Here is a 7,452-nt window from a genome sequence, read left to right on the forward strand (position 1 = left end):
AACATTTCTATTGAGTTCCTTTTAAAATCCACTTCTTTTAATCCAAGCCAGCTGTTTCCTCTGAAGAGCAGCCTGGGAAAGAAATATTGTTTAGATAATCCATTCCCAAGCCCATACATTCTTGGGGTTAGCACTGACTGAACCCGTGAATGATTTACACTCCTGTTTATTCCAAGAGCTTTCTAGCTTCCCGTTAGTCTTCACCCCAAACACTACAGGATTTCCTGAGCGGCAGCACACATAACTGAGGATCCAGATCATTTGAACACATTTGGACTAATAGGCACTTTGCTGTTTGTTTATTTTAATTGAGAAAGTTTGTTTTCCTTAGAATCTCCTCAGTTTTAGATAAGGAGTATATATTCTTATTTTTGTATTACATTCAGATGCTTTAATTGCTTTTCCAAGAGTCAATCAAATCCCATAATTATAAATAATGCATGTTTCTCCAGAGCAATTCTAAAGTGAGCCCCCATATGGGGATAGAAGAATAAGTAGCACCTAATGAAACATATTCCTTAGTATCACTTCTAAATCAAAGCTAAAGTATAGTTTCTAGAGGTTTCAGGCCCCAAAGAGATAGAGGAAGTGGACAGAGTGCAAAGAGGAAAGCAGAGATGGAATTCTTTCCTTGAGGCTCACTAATGCAAGTCCTTTCAATTGTTCTGCAAATTTGACCTAAGGATCCTGAAATGTTTTGTTTAATTACATAGCACATTCCATATAAGTTCTGTAGATCATGCTAGTTTTGCATACAGAAAATTTTAACAAAGTTCATATTCAACTCAGAAAAGTTTCTCATTGCAAAGTGTTGAGAATTAATCTGACCATATAGGTGCTCATGGACAGACACTCTCCCTTCGTGTCTGAAATTTTCATATGGAAGTTCTGACTGTTATAAGGAAAGAAGAATTGCAGAACCATGCCTGTTACATCAAGATCTTGAAAAATATGCACATAGCAAGGAGCAAATTACTAGCATGTTTTCTGGTTAAATCAAACACTGGACAGCTAGAGTTGTAAAAAGGGTTATAAAGTTTTTATAACCAGCAGTAAATACACATTTCTGTAAGGACTGATTGAAGAAGACAGTTTTCATTACCAGTGTTTGGTTTATTTCTGGCTTCCCCATCTCAGCCTCACATCTCATGCAGAGATGTTTGGCTCCAGGTTTAAAAAGGTTGGAAGTAATTCTCCTGTCAGAGGCTCAATAGGAGGTGGGAACACATTGGCTTCTGCTTTATAGCATCAAAAATGTTGGAAGGAGAGGTTTCAAATACTTATTTTTATAATATTTGATTCAACTATTTGATACATGCATACGGATTTTGATCATAGTCACCTCTCACTATTCCTGAGATTCCTCTGGGATCTATCCAGCACTACCACCCACTTGCAATGTCAATTTCTTTTTGTTTTATAGCCCACAAAATAAAGTTTGTGTTGCCTACACATTCATAGTGTGGATCATCCACTGGAGCATGGTTGATCTACCAGGGGCCACACCCTCAAAGAAAACGGACTCTCTATCCCTCAGAAGTCATCAACTATCAACAGCTCCTAAGCCCAAGGAAGTGATTCAGGAGACCCTCCCACTGCTTGTTGAAATGTTGGTTGGCTTGACCTGTGCAGGCAATCACAGCTTCTACGAGTTTCTGTGTGCAGCTGACCTCTCTTATGCAGAAAACATTGTTTTTTCACTCATCATCCTTGACCTCTGGCTCTTCTAATCTTTCTGATCCATCTCCTGAAATGGTCCCTATGCCTTGCAGGGGTGGGGTGTGTGATATAGTTATCCCTCTTATGGATAAGAATGGTGGGAGCTTTTTAAAATGTTGTAAGCACTTATCAGACCTTCCACTTACTTAATAAGCTACATTAAGTCTATAATGTCAGGTTAAAAAAAAACATAGTCTTTGCTCAAGGCCTTTTAAAATCATCCATGCCTCCATTCCTAATATTAGGCATCCAGAATGCAGGAAAAAAATGTATTAGAATTGACTGAGATTACATTGATCAGCATCACAAAAAGTTATTGTTAGGACACAATATTTTCAGATTGGCTCATTAATTCTTAAATTCCCTCACTCAATCATCAATATAATGATATAATAATGACAGAGAATCTACTTTGTACAAGGAGGATTTTTACTTAAGTATAGGAGATATGAACACTTGAGTGCACAGTAGTAGATACTGTATTCTTGTGGGAAGTGAAGCCACACCCTCCTGGTTTGTGGTTACAACTCTTCATGGAATCATAACTTTTACTTAGACAAAAACAATGCTGAGTAGGGTAAATGAGTGAAAACAAGTTGGGCAAGTATTGACTTATATCCTGGAAAATAAGTTTTGCCTTCTCCAAGGAGTTGACATAGTATTATTCTCAAAACTGGCCCACTGTTCATTCTAAAACTCTGATGACTGTCTGTAATTGAATAGAAAAGCTGTTAGAAGATTATGGACCTGCCCTCCCATGAATTTATCAAAAGGCTTTGTTGTGGGAAGGTTCCTGAATCCCAAAATAATCACAAAAATGTTGATGTACAAATGCAGCTTCTTAATAAAAAAAATCTTTTTCCAGTCTTTCTCTTTCACTTAGAAGTCAAGTAAGTTTTGATCATAGTCACCTCTCACTATTCCTGAGATTCCTCTGGGATCTATCCAGCACTACCAGGTCATCTGCTCCTTTCCAAGTCACTAACCATGACTGCTATGGAATGATACAGGTGTTCCTATCGTATCCAAGATCAGAGAAAATTCTGCATGAACAGTTTATGGCAATTGTATTGCTCATACTGACAGCAGCCAAATGCTCCCCTTGTATGTCCGTACCCCATTTTTGTCTTTAAAGATGCTATTCTCTAAAATATTGATCACATATTTGGAGATTTCATGATGACATAAGTTTTACCAAAGAATAGGTACTATTTTTTATCTCAGAAAAGAAAGCTCTGATGCGACCCAGATGCTCAACAATATTCCTACTCAGGACTGAAAGTTTACACGCTAAGCTAAGGCTCTAGGACATGGTTTGATGATATAGCCTTCGAGCTCAATAAGATGCCATAAAAATATTACAGTTTAAAAAAAATAAGACATTGTCCCTTCTAGTAGATGAATTTGTAATTGTATTGTGATATTCATACATTTTAGAGCTAAAACAAGAATGATGGGGTTGAGTTTTGTTTTTTGTTTTCTGTTTTGTTTTGTTTTGTTTTAGAAAAGCTATGAATCTCAGGCTGGTCTTGAACTCATTGTGTAGCCAAGTATTATTCTGAACTGACCCTCTTGCCTCTATCTCCCAATGCTGAAATGATAAGCATTTAACATTTAAATTTGTTTTATGGAGATGTTGGGGATCAAACGCGGGATTTTTTTATACTAGACAAGCACTCTACCAAGTTGGCTATATTCCCATCCTGGTTGCATATTTCTGATATTTAATATTTATTTATATATTTAATCTCAAAATAGTTTACAGACCACAAATATGTTTTATTGTTGATACAGGAAACATGTATGTCTCAAGAATCTCAGAGATTTCAAAGGTAAAGATACTGAAACAAAGTTGATGAAAAATTGCAAATAAGATTTCACAGAAACCAGAGCTGGCCTAATACCTAGAAAGCAGTCCACAGCTAAGTTGGTCACTTGTTAAAAAATGCTAAAGTTCTGTTGTTCCACAGCTCTTACTTTCTCTATCTGGATATTGTTTTCACTGTCTTTCTCTATGGACTGTCTTTCGCTCCTTTGTTATGTCACACAGAACAACTTGAACTTGTCCTCCTAGCCTAGGCATTTCTGACAAACTGATTGGCATCCTTCTAGCTAGTTTCAAGTTCCCAGTCTGGAGAATCTAGATGACAGCAGAGCCAACTGGTAGACCTTCCTTCCCCAGACCCTGCTACACCACTGATGTTCTGAAATCTATCATTTTCCTCAGTCAGTATAACACATACTCATCTTTCAACTTATCTCTCAGTGGAATAACCCCAATGAGAAGCAGCACTAAATATTTACTTTCTTTAAATAAATATTCTCTCTCTCTCTCTATTCTCTCTCTCTCTCTCTCTCTCTCTCTCTCTCTCTCTCTCTCTCTCTCTCTCTCTCTCATTTATTCTTCTCTCATACATTATATCCTAACCATATTTTCCCTTCCCTCCACTCCTCTCAGTCCTTCCCTGCCACCTCTTCTCTTCCTCAGATCCACTTCTTCTCCATTTCCCTTCAAAAAAGAGCAGGCATCCCATTGATATCAACCAAATATGGCATAAAAATTGACAACAAGCCTAGGTACAAACCCTCACATCAAGGCTGGATGAGGCAACACAGTAGGAGGAAAAGGGACCCAAAAGCAGGCAAAAGAGTCATATATACCCTCACTCTAATTGTTAGGAGTCCCACAAGAATACCAAGCTACACAACCATAACATATACGCAGAGGACCTAGCACAGACTCATGCAGGCTCTGTGATTGCCATTGCAGTCTTTGTGAGACCCTATGAGCCCTACTTAGCTGATTCTGTGGGCCACATTCTTTTAACGTCCTCAACCCCTCTGGCTCCTGCTATCCTTCCTCCCCATCTTTTGCGGGGATTCCCTGAGATCCAACTTATGCATGGATGTGGGTCTCTGCATCAGCTTCCATCAGTTGCTGGATGAAGCCTCTCTGATATGACCACTGGACTAGGCTCCAAACTAGGAGTATAGCAGAATATCACTAGTAATCATTTCACTGACTTCTATTTTTTTAATTGGTTTTGGAAAGTCACATTTGGTTCTATCTTAGGTCTCTGGGTTATCCAGCCTCTGGTTCCACACCATCCAGGCAGTGTCAGGCACAGGCTTCACTTTCATGTCTTGGACTAATCTTTGGTTGGTCACTCCCAGAATTTCCATACCACCATTACCCCAGCACATCTTACAGGCAGACAGATTGTAGGTTGAAGGTTTTGTGGCTGTGTTGATGTCCCTGTCCCACTGCTAGGAGTCATATCTGGTTATAGAAGATGGCCAGTTCAGGCTCTGTATCCCCCATTATTAGCAGTCTTCAAAAGGGTCACTCTCATAGCTTCCAGGGAGTTTCCACTATACTAGATTTTCACAACACCCCTCAAGCCTCCCAATTCCAGTAATTTCTCCCAGCACTCTCTCCCTCCATCCTTCCTGTTCCCATTCCCTCCTGCCCTCAGTCCACCTTTTTTTTTCATTTTATATTTCTGACTTCTTTTCTAAAAATCAGATGTCCATAGGTATGTATTTACATCTGGGTCTTCAATTCTATTCCATTGATCAACCTGTCTGTTTTATGTCAATACCATGAAGTTTTTTTTTTTAAAAAAACTATTGCTTTGTAATACAGCTTGAAGTCAGGAATGGTGATACCCCCAAAAGTTATTTTATTGTCCAGGATTGGATTTTTTATTTTTCCATATGGAGTTGAGTATTGTTCTTTTAAGTTCTGTAAGGAATTGTGTTGAAATTTTGATAGGAATTGAGTTTAATCTGTAGATTGCTTTTAGTAAGATGGTCATTTTTACTATGTTAATCCTAGTGATCCACAAGCATTGGAGATCTTTCCATCTTCTGGTATCTTCTTCAATTTCTTTCTTCAGAGACTTGAAGATCTTGTCATACATTTCTTTCAATTGCTTGGTTAGAGTTACCCCAAGATACTTTATTTTATTTGTGGCTATTGTGAAGAGTGATGTCTCCCTGATTTCTTTCTCAGCCTATTTATTATTTGAATATAGGAGGGCTACTGAGTGTGTGTGTGTGTGTGTGTGTGTGTGTGTGTGTGTGTGTGTGAATTAATCTTGTATCCAACCACTACACTGAAGGTGTTTATCAGCTGTAGGAATTTCCTAGTAAAATTTTTGGGGTTGCTTATGTATAATATCATATCATCTGCAAATAATGGTATTTTGACTTCTTGCTTTGCAATTTGTATCCCCTTGATATCCTTTGGTTGTCTTATTGCTCTAGCTAGAACTTCAAGTACTTTATTGAATAGCTATGGAGAGAGTGGACAGCCTTGTCTTGCTCCTGATTTTAGTGGTATTGCTTTGAGTTTCTCTCCATTTAATTTGAAGTGGGCTGTCAGCTTGCTGTAAATTGCCTTTATTATGTTTATGTATGTTCCTTATATCCCTGATTTCTCCAAGGCTTTTATCATGAAGGGGTATTGGATTTTGTCAAAGGCTTTTTCAGCATCTAATAAGATGATCATGAGGATTTTTTAATCTTTCAGTTTGTTTATATGGTAAATTACATTGACAGATTTTCATATGTTGAACTGTCCCTGCATCTCTAGGATAAAGCCTATTTGATCATGGTGGATGCTCTTTTTGATGTGTTCTTGGATTTGTTTGCAAGTATTTTATTGAGTACTTTTGCATCAATGTTCATGAGATAAATGGTCTGTAATTCTCTTTCTTTGTTGAGTCTTTGTGTGGTTTGGGTGTCATGTTGACTGTGGCCTCATAAAATGAATTTGGCAGTGTTCTTTCTGTTTCTATTTTGTAATAATTTGAGAAGTATAGGTTTTAGCTCTTCTTTGAAAGTCTGGTAGACTTCTGAGCTAAAACCATCTGGCCCAGGGCTTTTTTTGGTTGGGAGAATTTTAATGACTGCTTCTATTTCTGTAGGGGGTATAGATCTATTTAAATTGTTTATCTGATCTTGATTTAACTTTGGTAAGTGGTATCTATTGAGAAAATTGTTCGTTTCTTTTAGATTTTCCAATTTTATGGAGTACAGGTTTTTGAAGCATGATCTAATGATTCTTTGGATTTCTTCAGTGTCTGTTGTTATAATCCTGTTTTCATTTCTGATTTTGTTAATTTGGATATTCTCTCTTTGCCTTTTAGTTAGTGTGATAAGATTTTGTCTATCTTGTTGACTTTCTCAAAGAACCAACACTTTGTTTCATTTATTCTTTATATTCTTTTCTTTCTTTCTATTTTATTGACTTCAGACCTCAGTTTATTTTCTGCCACTACTCCTCTTGAGTATGTTTATTTCTTATTGTTCTAGAGCTTTCAAATGTGCTGTTAGGTCTCTAGTATAAGATCTCTCTAATTTCTTTATGAAGGCACTTAGTACTATGAACTTTCCTCTTAGCACTGCTTTCACTGTGTCCTATAAGTTTTGGTATGTTGTACATTCATTTTCAATGAATTCTAGGAGTCTTTAATTTTTTTTATTTACTTCTGCTTTGACCTAGTGGTGATTCAGTAGTGAGTTGTTTAGTTTCCATGAGTTTGTAGGCTTTCTGTTGTTTTTGTTGTTGAAATCCAGCTTTAATCTATGGTAGTCTAGTAAGATACAGGGAGTTAGTTCAGTTTTCCTGTCTTATGAGACTTGCTTTGTGTCCAAGTAGATGGTTAATTTTGGAGAATGTTCCATGAGGTGCTGAAAAGAAGTTATATTCCTTTGTGTTTGTGTGAA

The sequence above is a fragment of the Peromyscus eremicus genome, chromosome 2 (genome assembly GCF_949786415.1).
Source record: "Peromyscus eremicus chromosome 2, PerEre_H2_v1, whole genome shotgun sequence".
NCBI classification, from domain to species: domain Eukaryota; kingdom Metazoa; phylum Chordata; class Mammalia; order Rodentia; family Cricetidae; genus Peromyscus; species Peromyscus eremicus.